We start from the raw sequence: 14,329 nt of genomic DNA on the forward strand, positions 1-14,329 counted from the left end.
AATGAATACAAGTGCGTAAAGAAAGAATTGCTCTTCATGACTCTAGGGCACTTAAATTAACACGAGTGTTCATATGCAATAAAGACACTCGAAGATTGATGCAAGTGCAAGCAAGAAAATTTCTATCCCCTTTCTCGCCTTGTGATGTTGACTTGTTTTTGACTTGCCCCAGTGTGGGGTGGTTCTTTGACGGGGATATGAGAGAAGCTTCACCAGTGTATGGGGCTTAATGGGGTGAGCAATGAAATGCCTCTCACTGTTTTGGTTATCGTACCATTCGCGAGAGAACTCTTTACCCTGTAGTCATGGAATCTTCTGCACTCATCTCACAAATGTATAGATGGGGGACTGTGTGTAGGATATAGCTTGCCTGTCATCATTCTGACGCGCCTCATCCAGCATGCCCAATCAATCTTGTATTCTTCAATTAGCTGTCTATTCTAATGATTCTCAATGGAATCAGTGATTTAGACAGACAAAATCATCATGCAGAATTCACCTAGAAAAATGCATGTAGTGTATGATGTGATGGACTTTGTACTCTCAAGATAAATAAATGGCTTTTTACTCAAGAAGAACTTATTAACAGCTTTAGGGGTGTTTACCTAGGTGGAACAAAGATTCACAAATGTGTTGAAACTTTGAACATTACAAGAGTTATTTACAAAAAGGGTGTCGATGGTTGTCCCTATTGATTAGGGATATGACACATGAATGATCAGCCAATGATTGGGAATCTAATTGTTGATTTGATGGGCCCTTTTTTTGGCCCTTGCAGAAGAGAAGATGTACATGTAGGTCAATTAGTCTGGCCGAAATCAAATGTGAGTTGACGCCTGAAGATTTTCTGTCATTTGCTTTGGCGATACTTGAGACGTCATTTTGTTTGGGAGAGCTTGTCACGCCTCTCATTGATTTGTTATCTGTATTTTTGGCAGTCATGTGATCCTGCAACAGACAAGAGGGAGTGCGTTAGTCATGAACTCTTTCGAGAGTCGAATAATTGGAAGCGATACAACTTTACCCTTCACTGGTTTGCAGACGATTGGGTGAACCTGAAGTGAGAGGGGGACACGAAATCCTACATCCCTTGCTTCGTTAGGTCGAATATTGGCTCCTGGATGACACGTCATTTTACACGAAATCAGGTGAATTCGATGTGGGTCATTTCCACGTACTAGCTTGGCCAATGTTAATTTGCCAAACCTAACCATCAAGTTTGGCTCTTGAATCCGGATGCTTCCCTTTCCCAGAGTTTGCATTTGTTGATTCCTAAGGCTATTTGAATGTCGATGATGGACTCCTTATCTTGACACAGTTCAATGTTTCCTTTGATTAGCCCTCCTCATTGGTGACCCTGTATGCATGATTGATGGTCGTTGATTCATCTTTAACGCCTTCCTTCTGTGGAATTTTTCTTCTGTCTTTGAGGAAATTACTTCTTGCAAGAGCATGCGTCTGAATAGGAAGTCAGGTTTCTAGGTCCTCATTTTGAATAGGGGCTAGAGACCGCTTCAACTATCTGGATTTCTTCCCTGTTGACAGTAGTCAATTCAAAGGAAGAGAAAATATCCCTTCCTTGTGCTTTTGGGCTTGTTGAAGTTGGAAGTCTTGTTGATGAAACCACAGCATCTGGTTGCTCAGGCACATTGTAGGGAAAGGATATTGCTCTGGCTTGTGAAGGAGTTGGGCAGGAGCAAGGTGGAGTGTGCAGAGCTCCTAGGGATGGCTTGATTTCAACCGTATGCTTGTACCTATTACGTCCCATCTTTCATTTCCTGATGTGCTTGCTTCAAATGCCCCCTGTCACACTAAGTCAAAGGGGATGGGAAGGATCTTCTGTGACATGAAGTGAGTGAGTCAGAAAGACAAACATGATTAAATTAATCATCTTATTTTAACAAAAGCTTTTAGGTGATGAAATATTTTTATTTTCAAAATACGTCTTTAGGGGAGACAAAAACATGAGGAAGCCCAGCCCTCAATATTCTCCTTGGATGATATTTTCTTTTCATGGTTGGATAACATCACTGGGCAGGTTTGGGATACCACCTCATGCTCTTAAAATATTTTCAACTTTATTTAATAAGTGGATTTACATTTTGGAAAAGTGTTTTCAAAAGTTAGTTACTTGAGCGAAATTGATGTTGAAAATAAAAACAAGCCAGACTTAAGAAAGATGTACAAGATCCCACGTAGGGGAATACAAAAGAAAATTAAAAAGGGTTCTGCTCGAGCTGGCCTGCACCCATTTCCCCTTATGGTCCTTCATTGATGGTGTTTATGAAAAGGTCTCCAAACATGGTGGTCATGTCATCTGGCCCTTCTTTCTCTGTTGCTAAGGGTGGCACTTCATTGCCTGAATAATACCCGGCCTTCACCAGTCCTTGATAGATGTTAGCGGTATGTGCTTCGACATTTCTGCTCTGACTATCTTCAAAACTGAATACCGCGTTTACTTTGTCGGTATGATCAGGGAGCAGATTGTCTTGGAATGAGAAAGCTTTAGTGTCCAACAGGTTCTGGATTCGACTCTTGAGGGCGAAGCACTCATCAGTTGAATGCCCCACTTCTTCCATGTGATAGTCACATATTTTTGACGGGTCATAGTTGGAAAAACTTTCAGCGTTGGGTCGTTTTGGCTCAATCGAAAGGAGGTTCTTTTTCCTGAGGATCGCACATTCGTGACGGAGATCCAGGAAGAGGAGTAAATTGTCTCTTGTTGTTGTAACGCTGAGATGACTGACGGCTGGTGGTCTGTTGCTGTCTTGCACTTATCTGAATTGTTGGAGGATGATTGTAAGTTGCATTGACATCTACCAGGGGTTCTTTATCTTTCTTCATGCTGAACTTGCCCGTGGATGCAGGTTCAGTGAACCAACCATCCCTCAACCCTATCTCGATTTGCTCCCCTACTGGAATGAGTTGATTAAATGATTCAGCGATCGTGGTTACCATTCGATTGCGGTACTCGCAAGGGAGGGTTTTGATAAACATCTTTCTTAGCTCGAAATCGGTTGGTTCAGGACTGATTTGGGAGGCCAGATTCCTCCATCGAATAGTATATTCTTTGAACGATTCGTGCTTTTTCTTTTCGGTATGCTCAAGATCCTCGCGAGAAGGGGTAATATCCATTATGAACTTATACTGCTTGAGGAATGCCTCACTCACTTCGCTCCATGTTTCGAGGAGATTCATGTTCTTTGTAATGTACCATCTCAGGGCAGGGCCTATTAGACTTGATTGGAACAACCGGATCATTAATGGTGCATTATTAACGTATTGGGTCATTCGAACCAAGTACATTTGCAAATGAGCCCTAGGACAAGTCGTGCCATCGTACTTCTCAAACTCAGGCATTTTGAATTTTTCCAGCATTTTGACATTGGAATAAATGGAGAGGTCCGTCAAAGTAGGATCTTGGAGGCCTTGCAGTTGTTTCAGCTTCTCCTCGAGCTTTTCGAGGCGTTTGTCATGCTCAGTTTTAGACAAACTGTCTCGCCTAGCTTCCTCGATCATGGTTGGGTGCGGATCATCCTCCAATTCGGGCATGTTATCGTCGGTATCTCCACCTTGATCACCCCTAGTAGATGATCGTGGCAACAATACCTCGATTGAGGCCGGGGCGGGAGTAAGCTTGCCCTGGATGGAGTCTATCTGCTTTGAGAGTTGTTGAAGCACATTGAAGACTTGTTTCATTTCGTTTTCCATGACCGCAACACGGCTTGGTACATTCTCTTCGGCCATTCTTGCTCTTGCTTTTGAGCGAGCCTAGATCGGCGAACGTGATTACCTGGCCATGAATAAACAAGCATGTGTGAAGACAAGGCGTAAATAGGGAGTCTGTCCATGATGACAACCTAATCCTACTCTTTTTGTTTATTCATGAAAAGGTAGAGGATTTCCTAAGCATGAATTGAAAAATGGCATGTGACATGCTAGCATGGGCTAAAAGGCTATTCAATTTGAAAGGCGAGGAAAGCATGAATTGTAACAAATTTTGAAAAAGACTTCTATCCCTTTTTGAGGCAAATGAAAAATCTTGCGAAAAAGAACTTTTTAACATGCTTAAGAATAAAAACACCAACTGAAAGTAATTTCTTTTGCAATTTAAAAAAAAAAAACTTTATGACGATTACTCCCAAATTTAGATGACCGTGATATTAAATCCTACACTAATCATGGACTACTTAATATATACAGGAAGGTAAGTAAATTGCAAAGTACACGAAATAAAAACTTACTTCACGCGAGGAAATTGATGGCAATCACATAGACATGCGCATGACATGTGCGGCTCGATTTCTAACGAGAAGGTTTGTTGAAATTAAAGGATATCCGCTCGTCGCAGTCTCGCGTTAGCAGCATACCCTCCTAACCTCGGCTAAGAAATTCGGGGAAAAGAAAGGCAACCTCTACATCGCAGTCTCGCGTTCGAGGTCGTATCTTTCTTAACACCATCCTAGAAATCCTATGGCGGCCTAGGTCCGGCGGCCGGGTTGTGTGTGCCATGTGTAGTGCTAAAACAAGTAAAGCATGCACAACAATTTATAATCACAAGATAATCTATTTTAAGCAAAATTAAAATAAATTTCTAAGCTTTTGACTTGCATGAAGAAAAAAACCTAAGTCGAAAGAATTTAAACAAGACAAAAATGGCCTAAGTCCTCAAAGTCCCCAAATGGAGTCGCCAAGCTGTCGCAACCTCTTTTTTCTCGGCGCCCGCAATCGGGTACGGGCGCCTAAGGAGGCTAATGGCTCGGCTGAATTTATTAAGCCCGGACTCTCCCAAGTCCACCAATTCACGACTTAATGGTCTGAGTTTTTAACTTGTAAATCAATTTTTAAATTGGAGTCGCCACTAATCGATTTGGGGTGGGTTGATTAGAAACCCAAGTGAAGTATCGGGAGAAATACTCACTCTGCGCAACCGAAGAAATTAGGATCGGGGACTTGATTACACTAGTTAATCACTAATGCCCTTTCGGTACCTAATCTTGTTTAAACACTAAGGTTTTTGGATGTTCGAGGGATTTTCCATGCATTTTTTGGAGGAAAACATTTTTGAGTCATTTTCTAATTTTTGGACACAAAATGGATTTTTGGGGTTTTTTGGTATTTTTGGAAAAATACAAGTCTTTTTTGCTTTTTCTGAATTTTTTGGCTTTTTCATGAATTTTTGACTTTTTTTTTGGATTTTTGACATTTTTTGGAAAATATGAATTTTTTTATTTTTTGATTTTTTGGAAAATAAAGTATTTTCTAAATATTTTTAATATTTTTGGGAAATAAATTATTTTTTATTATTTTTTATTTTTCGAAAATAAAATATTTATTATTTATTTATTTATTAAAAATATTATTTTATATTAAAATAATATAAAAATCGACTCGGCCTCGGATCCGCGGGTTGGGTCCGACCCGGGCCAGCGACCCACCCGCGGACGGGCCTGCAAAGCGGGCCCGACTCAGAACTTTTTTTTTTATATTTGAAACGGCGTCGTGGCGGGCGTTCGGACACCGCCCGGCTCGACGACCCGGATCCGATCCGACCTCGCGACCCGACTCCCTGGCGAACCCTACCCGGATCCGACCCGAATCATGACCCGGCCTTCCGCCGCCCCCGGGATTTACGGACTCCTTACCCGGTCCCCGATCCGGGTCCGACCCGACAACCCGGGGTCGCGACCCGGAAAATCAGGAACTCTAGGGTTTCCAAATCGCGGCGCCGCGGAGGGAGAGGACAGAGGCGTAGCGGTGACGGCGGTGGCGACAGTGGCGACGGCGGCGATGGCGAAGGCGACAACGGCAATGGCGACGACGGCTAGGTCAACGGAAAACGGCTATGATGAACGACGACGCCTTTTTTACCTTCTCTCGAACGGGGACGGCGACGGCAGGAGGGCGGTTCACGACGGTGGAGAAACGGCGAGCGACGACGGCGACGGCGAGACCTGGGCTCGGTCGAATCTGGCCGGGACACTCTCTCTCTCCCTCGGGTTCGCTCGTCAAGCTCCCCGAAGTCTCTCGGGGACCCCTCCGAGCTCACCACACCACGGCCGGCCTGAACTCAAGCTCCCCGAAGTCTCTCAGGGGACCCCAAGCCTCGGCTGCCCTCTCTCTCTCTCTCTCTGTGTCCGCTCTGTTGACGGTGGCTCGCCTCTATTTATAGGCGTGGGAGCAGCCGGTCGGCGAGGCTTCGACCCGCCAGTTGGACCGCTGTCCCATCTGCCCTCATCGCTGCCTCCGGTCACATCCCGTCGACGCCACCTGCCCCTCTGCTCCGCATGCGACCGCTGTCCGCTCATGCTTCTCCGGCGTTGCACCTGCCCGCGCGTGCTCTCCAGTGGCGCGAGGAAGAAGACGATGTGGAGGGGCCGGGCTTGAGGCGATGATGGGCCAAAGGCCCATGCGGGGGCTGCTTTTTTTGTTTTTTCTGTTTTTTAATTTTAGGCGTCAACATTAGGGTTCATTTTTTTGGAGTCCTCTCAGTAACAAAACCTCATCAATAATATCAATAGGTAATAGATATGGCAATTACTAAAAGTAGAAATAACGGTTGATAGGTCCATACATTACAATAGTTGACCTAAATTTACAGTATAAACAATAATTCATAGATTTAAGAAATGACAATTGCTAGTTGTAGGAAACTAGTTTATAATAGGGAAAATGACCAGAATAGTCCCTGAGCATTGAACTTTACTCTAATGTGTAATGTGGTCCATGAGCTTTTAATTTGTTCGATGTGGTTCATATACTTTAGCTCAACATGCAATATCGTTCTTAAACTTTTAAATTTAGTACCTATTCAATTTAGTCTTAAGAATATATAAAAATGTTAAATTTTGTCTCTGAATTTGAATTAATGAGAAAACATTGAATATTTTCATAGAGTTCAACGAAAAATTGAACATGTACCAAAAATTCATAAATTCATTCAATAAATTAAAAATCTATGGATCACATTGACATTAGAATAAAGTTCATGGAAATTAAAAATTCAGAGACCATTCACGTGATTATCCCTTTATAATATGGATTTTGTTTGCATTGTTTCAATTGCCAAATATTCTTGGACAATAATTTAATTTTAAAATATTGATTTCACATAGCATGAGAATAATCTATACTTTAAAAGTTGTAATATTTTCTTCTTTCTTTTTTCTTACTGCTTACCAAGTACATAATGATGTTTCTTCACGAAATCCATAAAATAATGTATGGATATGTTGAATAGCTCAAAGCATCACGCTTGCTATCCTTAATAATGGTTGTAAATTCGTCAAAGAATACCTCAGGGGTACTTGTTAACCAATTAAGGAAATATAATAATTTTTGACACATTGACTGTTTAGATGAAATGTGTAAGAATTATTTTGAAAATTGAAATATTTTTATAAAATTATTTTTAACAGCTACACGCTTGTTAACAAGATCCTTATTACTATCTTACGAAGATAATATAGCGGACATAAAGAGAAAAACATAAGCTGTTACTATCTATATATCACTTGAATATCCGAAATTGAATATCGTCGCTCTCACGTGTCATTTTTGGATCTTTAAGTGTGACTTAAAGGACATGATTGAATGAAAATGAAACCCAGAGTATAATATATACAAAGCCTAAATAGTAAAAAGATACAGTTATTTTATATACAGAACCAAATACACTAGCTTTGAAAGATTAGTCAAGACTTCTAGAATTGCTGAATCAGAGTTTGGTAAGCAACTTACGCTACCGGTCTGTGTCTCTAAGGGATCAAAATTGCTTGTGTGACTCACGAACCAATTTAGCAATTGGAAAAAGAAATGAAGAGAAAGGGCAGTTGTTGGGTCAACGAATTTCTTCTTTGCATAAGAAAGGGTCAACAGACATTACGATCAGGACTTCTCATAGGTTTCTAGCTGGCTGAAAAGCGTAGATAGTTTCATTGAGAATTCTTGAGCACTTCGCCCTTTTTTTGAAAAAGAAAAAGGTAGATAGGTTGAGTGAAAGAATGATCCTAAGGAATTTTATAAGGTTTGAGTGCCTTACTCAGGTCTCCAAACGCTCTTATTTGAGCGTTTTGTCTCCACCAAACAATGCCCAACATTGTTCACTAAGTGAAAGTATTGAATAATGCCTTTGATCGATCAAAATACAGTATTATATTTTCTAATTGATAAGAAACTTGCACGTCATTACACATCATGTGTGATGTACACATCATGTAGCAAACCATTAGTTCACATGCTGAAATTAAAATGCAAAGCTAATTTTCATTGATACTATAGAATTTATTAGTCCGTCTCAAAGCATCAGCAATATTTCAAATGCACGAATTTCCTATGACATGGGCTATCCTTACCTCATGGATGGATTAATTCCTATAAATATACGTAAACTATCATGTCTACATATATTGAATAAGGCTTCATTCACATGGTCTCCAAGGTTAATATAAGCGGGAGACACTGCTATTCGAATCAAGATTCATTGTATTCCAACCCGACAGTCAACTACTCAGTCAAATGAAAGTTTGTCATGATCCTAGCGAGAGATAACTATTAGTCAGGGGACTCGTAACAATAGTCCCTTGAGAGTGACTTCAGGAGTCATAGTGTGAATAGCAAAACAGACGAGACTCGGGCAGTTGGGTGTTGACTCTGTACTTGTTCTTGTATCGAAAAATGGGCATGACTCATGGCACGCAATGAATGCACATGGCTTCATGAGTTTGCACAACCACTTTGTATGCCTAACTTGTGGAAGTTTTTTTTTTTTTTTTTTTTTTTTTTGGTGCTGGAGGAATCGGCTTGCAGCTGACAGCCACGCCGTAAACCCCCAAGTGACATTTAAGCAGGAGGACCCACCATCCCTGAGCCACACTTAATACACCTAGCGTCTCCCTTGGGTTTTGAACCCTTCACCTCTGGGCTGAGGATCAGCAGGGCCTTATCCAGTGGAGTCACCGCGGCCGGTGGTCCTAACTTGTGGAAGTTAATAGCTACATAGTCAAAGAATGACTGCTTCTATCAATGAGCAACCAAGCGCATGGAATCAACTGAACATTTCAAAGTTATTGGAGATAGAGAGCTAGAACAAAATGTGAACTCCAGAAATCAATGTAGAAATAATAAGGAGATAGAGTGCAAGTAACCTAGGCATCAACATATCTCCAAACGCACCCTTCATGTGAACTCCAGAAATCAATGTAGAATAATAAGGAGATAGGGTGCAAGTAACTTAGGCATAAACATATCTCCAAACACACCCTTCATGTGGTGGGGGAATAGGGCATCCTATTTGACCTCATCAAAATGAACCGTATTGTGTATGGTGGTGGCTCTTGTCCTAACTCGTTTTTTGGCATAAGAACATTATAAGTGCTGAAAGTTTCATGCGGTGCTCATTTTAGTGTCAATTTTTTGCCAACTCAATTAAGTGTCAAATTGGGGAAAAAACGATTACTTAGAGAAATCCTACCGAAAAAGTTATGTGCATTTTATAATAAGAATTTAATATGAGTTGGCATTTTTTTTAATAAAAAACCAGTCCATGTGGACATCCTCAATGATGTCGGAGGAGACAACATGGTTGACTTGCCTAAAAAACAACATTGCACGCTTGACTCTGAAAATAGGTATTGGTTGGTCACCGTCACTCAATACTTGTGTTTTATCATCTCTCCTTGTCACTGTCACTCGCTCGGTGCCAACTTTGACGCTCTCACTCAATCACTCACCCAAGGTTCGTCATCCTCTTTTACTCGCTCAACTGTTACGAAATTAGGGCTCATAGGAAAAAATTAGGGCTTGGTTTTTTGTGCAATTATGGGGATGTTGGTGCTAGAGGAGGAGTCACACAAGGGGACCTCAATTTGTTTAATCACTCCGATGCTAGCTTTGTTGCTTTGTACTCGCCGAGTCATTGTTTAATCAAAGGTGTGATTATAGGGTACTCACGTGAAGTTATCATCTGGTCTTCATAGTGGTCACAAAAGCTAATTTTTATTTCTTGGGTGCAGTGTCGGTATAGGAGACGATACTGCACCCATCACCTCCTATGTTAGGGATTTTGTTATTAATAGCAATTAGTGGAAATACGTTGGTGGAAATGTTAGACACTATCTTTGTCAATATAAATAGGTTGTCATTTATTAATTTTAAGAGGGATATAGTGCAATAGTTAGGATGCAGAATAGAAAATTTGCATTCTAAGAGCCGAAGGATGCTTTGAGATACTTCCATGATGGTAATGGCATTAGGGATATCTTTTTTCGTTTTTTTGTTTTTTTCCATTATCTTCATGGTGAGGAAGCTCAAGTGAATGTTGAGTGTCACGATGATGATGAAGATCACGAGAACACTCAAATAGGAGAAGTAAAAGATGATATTGAACCAACTACTCAAGCTAGAAATGGATCTATTTTAGATGAAGGAGAATAGGAGAGGGAGGCAAGGCATATAACTTGTGTATTAGAGAAAGTTCAATAAAGGGTTACATGTCCCAAAGTCTCTACCGAAGACACAGGTGATGAAGAAATGACTGGATTAAATTGGGAAGTTGCTCTATCTAGTAAGTTAGATGATGAAACTCTGCAAATATGAATTGCTCAAGTGATGACGACGAGGAACTTGCACAGTTAAGGCAAAAGTAGAGAGAATTTTAGAAAAATAAAGTTGTAACACTTGGAGAATCACATAGATCTCAACTGGTGGGTTGATAAAAATGACACTAAATATGAAGAAAGTAGCATTGACAATGAGACTAAGAGTTCAAAGAATGAGAATCAAGATAATGATAAACTTGTGGGTAAAATGAAATGTAAGTGTTCTTATGATTCAGCTGTTGCACGTCCTGTTTTGTGTGTAAGTAAGGGCACAATAAGGGAGGTCGAAAATTGAAGAAACAATAATAGACATTTGTAAGGCCTGATGTAAGGCTTAGTACAAAGTTGATTAAAGGCCCAATTAAAGGTTTATTTGAAAGACCAGCTAAAGGGCTTGCTGTAGGTGCAAGGCCAACCCTTGAGTCGACTATTACATAGACGGAGAGAAAATATCTAATAAGTTGTACAATTTGTATTTTTGTTGTTTTATGTCGATATGTTGGCAAAATTAAGTTCATTATGTCTTTCTCATGTGATAAGAAGACCATTTAAATAGGTTTTTGAAAAGTGAGGCACCATAGTGAATAAGATAGGCTTTTAGTAAAAGGATAAGGTAATATAGTCATGGCTTATTTACAGACTTCGCTATTAAAATGACAATTTTGAATATAAGTTTTATAATTGTTGTTCATTTAATTTATAGTATTTGATTGTTGACAATATGTGTATGTTTTTATAGTTTGAGAACAGTTTGAAGATGTTAATCTTTTAAGGTGGCCCTAGTCAAGGGTCGTGGGCTACACCCATAAAAAGAACCCAACAACAAGCCCAAAGAAACTCAACCAAAAGTTGCACAAAAACAGACAACACAAGTGTTAGGTTCAAACACAAGAGAGGTGGCTCCAAAGAAGGTGATATCGGGTGTAGTCCAAAATAGCTACCAACAAAAAACTCTATACTTCTTTCATCTAAACCAATTGATGCTGGCACCAATAATGATACTAGCATTATTACCATAAAATCAATATCATTTATGGAAAGTTTCCATCAAATGACATTATGCTCTCCTATAAGGAGAATGGCTGCCATTAAGAAGAAGATACTTGGGACGAGAAAGTTAATTCAAGTACCTATAGGTGTAGCTCTAATTAGAAAGAGTGCAAGGATTATGAACTAAATCAAAAATCCATCAAAAGGAAAATGAACTATAGGGTTGTGTTGATTGATGAGAAAGTGCTAGATCTAGTGTTTTTTTTTTTTTTTTTTTTTGGGGGGAGGGGGATGGGGGTTTGATTGATGGATGTTTATATTGATTGTTAGAGTTGCTACAAATGATTTTGTTTGGGTTGGTTTTGAGATGTTTGGTGAGAGGAGAAGTTGCCTGATGGGAGGTTAATATCGATTGTTGGAGTTATTGCAATAGCTTTATATGTTTGGTTTTGAGATGTTTTATCATATTTAGATTAACTAATGAATATTCAGATAAATAATGTTTTTTGTCTATGCTTTTGCCTTTTCCTATTTTTGTTTTACTTTTATGGTTGTTATTTTTTGTGTAAATTGTGTTTAGTCTTGTGCTATTAATGCAAGCAGTATTACCTTGATGCAGTTTTGTGCTTATGCCAGCACTTATTTTGCAGCTGATATAAGCATAAGACTACACTTGCTTGTATTGGTTTACGCTTACATCATCAACTTACTACAATTTTGTGCTTGCACTTGCACTAATTTTTGTAGCTAATTTAAGCACAATACTGTATCAGTATTCGCTTGTGCTAACCTTAGCAACCTTGTGTGATTTTGTGATTGCACTAGTACTTATTTTCATTGGGGGCTAACAAAACAACATATGGGGGTGAATAGGTTGTTTTAAAAACTTTGACAATCTTTCATGGAAAATAACTGATGCTAAGATCTGATCAAGATGATGTTTCAAATCTCCTGAGCATAATATGTACTCGTGGAAGTAATAAAAAAAAATAGTAGCATATAACGATATATAGTGATTTGTTTTTGTCCCCAAGCCTACATTCACTCTTTAGAGTAATAACCACAAATTGGGCCAAATTGCATTAGTAATCTACCTAAAAAGTTACAATCGACAAGACTGATCCCATCCCTTGATAGATCACACTATTAGGATTCAACTACTACTTTTACTCTTGTACATTTGACTTTTAGCACAATTATCATATAGCATGAATATAGTACTTATAAAGATAATTGAAGGAGAGCATTTTGCTTAAAACACAATGTGTAGCAAGTTTTAGACTTTAACACGTGTCTCTCTCAAACATTTAACTTTTGAGATTTTCTCATTCTTAACCATCTTCAATCTATTCATTGGAGGTAGATTGGAAAAGTAAAAAGCCATTGGAATTACTATTAATGTTACTGTCCAAAAATAGAACTACCCATATAGTCATTTTTCTCAATATATGCAGGCTACCTAAAAATAGCATTTGCATTGTCTAGTCACGTCGGCATGCAAAAGATGCCGTTTTGCACTTATTTCATCGGAGAATCGCCACATCAGCATTTTGGCAGGATTGATACTTAAGTGATTTATTTTGTTCCGATTTTGACACTTAAGTGTCACTTTTCTAACTTTTGGCACTTAAGTGTCCATCCATGTCAAGTTTTGGCATTTTGGCTGTACTTCTCCTAAGATTTTAGCTAGTTTTGGCAAGGAGTTTATGAAGATTGCATTTTTTCTCAATAAGTCTATCCAAAATTTTTGGATTAACATCAGTTTTTTGAGTGGTTTGTGGAGGTCATGGAGAACTCTCTAAGTTGCCTCGTCTTCAACCCTTTAAGTTTCGGAAGAGTGTACTTCATGGAGTGTGTATGCTAAATCAAGCAAGCTTTTGGTCAATCCTTGCCCACACGAAAAGGCTGTCAATTGAGCTGTTTCACCAACTCTCTATTAGATTTTCAAATTTGTATCGTTGCTGAATTGGCTAGTTTAAATGAAATTTTCATTCTCTCTTCTTAAATTATCCATGGCTAGTTATTTTCTATTTGCACATAAAGTGGTCTTCCATCTCACCCAAAGATTGGGCTAATAGGGTAGTTGAGTAGGATACAATGGGGCTACACAATTACTTACTCAGTAACTTTGAATTATGGCCAAATTGTGGACTAACTTTTGTCAATTGGTTTAAGTGCCTTAATCCATCAATTGTGTTGGAGTTTTTGATCAATTGAAAAGTCTACGTATATTATTTTAAGCCCATTACCGAAATTTGCAATTTTCTTCACTTAATTTTGCAAGAAAATCCATCAAAGTAGGCCATTTTCTTATTAGAGAATGCCTATTATGATTTCATTTAGTCCTTTTGGCTTGATTTGATCAACCTAACCTAGCCCCCATTCGGTTTCAAACTAATTGGGGGTCAAATGATAAAAATGATGATTTAAGAGCTTAGGCAAATTTCGTTACATTTGCAAATTGATCCCGCATTTGAAGATTGCATTTTGGCCTCAACTCGCTGTTACAATTGAAATTCAACCCCCCAAGGGCTTGGCTAGTCACACTGAAATCCTTGGTCCCAATTGTCTTTTTGTGGAAAGTAGGTTTAAGAAAACTAATTCCAATTAAAAGTTTCTTGCGACTTGCCTTTCGAGGACTGTCTTTGGGGGAGTAGATTTATAGATACTTGTAAAGCGTGAGCTTTTCAAAGTCCGTACCAACATTGGTTCTCCTAATCTATATGTTCAAAAGGAGTCAC

At 39.2% G+C, this 14,329-nt stretch overlaps 1 pseudogene; it reads left to right on the forward strand.

Moving 5' to 3' along the window:
- The first annotated feature begins 5,601 nt into the window (after positions 1-5,601).
- Positions 5,602-14,329, forward strand: part of LOC104416126 — a 33,474-nt pseudogene continuing 24,746 nt past the window's right edge.

The sequence above is a fragment of the Eucalyptus grandis genome, chromosome 8 (genome assembly GCF_016545825.1).
Source record: "Eucalyptus grandis isolate ANBG69807.140 chromosome 8, ASM1654582v1, whole genome shotgun sequence".
NCBI lineage: Eukaryota > Viridiplantae > Streptophyta > Magnoliopsida > Myrtales > Myrtaceae > Eucalyptus > Eucalyptus grandis.